The following is a 2,672-nucleotide window of genomic DNA, read 5'->3' as shown; positions in this document are numbered from 1 at the left end:
GATAGTCAGAACGACCGTGTTCCCCTCAGAAGCGGGCAACCCAGTGACGAAGTCCAGGGCCAGATGCGACCATGGTCGCCGGGGAATAGGAAGGGGTGAAGTAGTCCAGAGCTGGGCCGATTGGTACTCTTATTCTGCGCACACACTGGACAGGCAGCAACAAAACCCCGAGTATCCTCGGCCATGGCAGGCCACCAAAAACGTCTGCGAAGAAACGCCATTGTCCGAGCCACGCCAGGGTGACAAGCCATCTTGCTGGCGTGGGACCATTTGAGGACAGCAGGACGAATCCGACTCAGGCACAAACAACCGACCGGGTGGACCGTTACCGGGACCGGGCTGAGTCCGAAGGGTCGCCAGCACCTCCTCCTCAATCTTCCACATAACTGCTCCCACGACGCAGTTCCGGGGGAGGATTGTCTCGGTCTTGGACCCACTCTCCCTCCGTCTTGGAGAACATCCGGGACAAGGCGTCCGCCTTGCCGTTCTTAGATCCAGGTCGGAACGTCAGGGCAAACTCTGAATCGTCCGAAAAACACGCCCACCTGGCCTGACGGGAGTTGAGACGTTTAGCCGATTGCACGTAAGCAAGATTTTTGTGGTCAGTCCAGACAATAAACGGTTGCTCCGCCCTCCAACCAGTGGCGCCACTCCTCCAAGGCAAGTTTCACCGCGAGAAGCTCCCGGTTACCCACATCGTAATTCCTCTCCGCAGGCGAAAGGCGACGAGAGTAGTAGGCGCAGGGATGGAGTTTACTGTCCGTGGAGCATCGCTGCGACAGGATGGCGCCAACTCCCACATCAGACGCGTCCACTTCAACGACGAACTGACGGGCCGTGCCGGTTGAGAGAGAATCGGTCGTTGGTGAATCGCCTCTTCAAATCCAGAAACGCTCGATCCGCCTCCGGATTCCACTTGAAGGTCCTGATACTGGAAGTCAAGGCAGTTAACGGAGCGGCCACACGGCTGTAATCCCGGATGAATCTGCGGTAGAAATTCGCAAACCCCAAAAATCTCTGGAGCTGCAATCTCGTACCGGGCTGGGCCCATTCCAGAACCGCTCTAACCTTCTCCTGGTCCATCCTAATCTCTCCCCTGGAGATGATGTACCCGAGAAAGGATGTCGTGTGGGCGTGAAACTCGCACTTCTCGGCCTTCACGAACAGGCGATTCTCCAACAATCGCTGCAGAACCTGCCGGACATGCTGGACGTGGTCGGAAGGTTCCTTCGAGAAGATCAGAATGTCATCCAGGTAAACAAACACAAAGAGACCGATCATATCTCTCAGGACGTCGTTCACCATACTCTGGAATACCGCTGGAGCATTGGTCAGTCCAAACGGCATCACCTGATACTCGAAGTGACCCATCGGTGTATTGAAACCCGTCAACCACTCGTCCCCCTCTCTGATCCGGACCAGGTGATACGCATTGCGTAGGTCTAGCTTGGTGAACACCGTAGCACCCTGTAAGGAGTCGGAAGGCAGAACTCATCAAGGGCAGGGGATACTTGTTCTTGACCGTGATGTCATTCAACCCCCGATAATCAATACACGGTCGAAGAGAGCCATCCTTCTTACCCACAAAGAAGAATCCTGCCCCCAGGGGTGATGACGAGGGACGAACGAGACCAGCAGCTAGGGACTCCTTGATGTAGGTCTCCAACGCTCACGTTCAGGTCGGGAGATACTGTATAACCTTCCCTTGGGGTAGACAGCTCCAGGGACCAGGTTGATGGCACAATCATATGGTCGGTGGGGAGGGAGTGACAGAGCCTTCTGCTTACTGAAAACTTCCCCCAAATCGTGATATGTCTCGGGAACCAGGGACAAATCTGGGGGTTTAGCCTCAATCACCTGACTGGGAACCGAATGGGGGCAGCAGTCTTGAGACAGTTAGCATGACAATCAAGGCTCCAACTCGTTACCTTGCCCGTCACCCAATCGAACGTGGGATTGTGTTCCTTCAGCCAGGGGTATCCAAGGACCAGAGGAACATGGGAAGACGGCAGAATGAAGAATGAAATCATCTCAGAATGATTCCCCGACAACCGCATCTTAACCGGTTCAGTCCTCATCGTGATACGTGCCAGACTACTGCCGTTCAGAGTGGTCGCTTCAATGGCTTCCGGCAATTGCTCCTGGAAAGCCCCAGCTGTTCCACCAACTCGGCATCAAGAAAGCTTCCATCGGCACCTGAATCGATAAAAGCGTTAAGCGCTAAGCTCTGATTCCTGTTCACAAGGGTAGCCGGGAAACGGGGTCTGACAGAGGTACTGAGAGAGTTGAAACTGGCTCGCTAAAGTCCTCCCAACTTTAGCGAGCCGGGCAGTTTGACGACCGCCGGGAACAAGTGGAGATGTAATGTCCCGAGCTACCACAGTAGAGGCAGCAGTTGGTCTTACGTCTATGTTGACGCTCCTCCTTGGTTAACCCGTGCCGCCCCACTTGCATGGGTTCAGAATCGGGAGAGAGGACCTCTCCACCTAATCCATTGTGGTGGAGAATGATCGACGTGTTCTGGTCCACCACCCGACCCGACTGGGAACTGAGAAGCTGATCGATTGGACGGACCCCATTGCTTCTCCCTCCTTCGCTCTCGGACTCGATTATCCACCCGAATAGACAAGGCTACCAAGCTGTCCAGGTCACTAGGCTCCGGATAGGAGATC

The sequence above is a fragment of the Coregonus clupeaformis genome, unplaced genomic scaffold, assembly GCF_020615455.1.
Source record: "Coregonus clupeaformis isolate EN_2021a unplaced genomic scaffold, ASM2061545v1 scaf4303, whole genome shotgun sequence".
NCBI lineage: Eukaryota > Metazoa > Chordata > Actinopteri > Salmoniformes > Salmonidae > Coregonus > Coregonus clupeaformis.
This window is presented reverse-complemented; position numbering follows the sequence as displayed.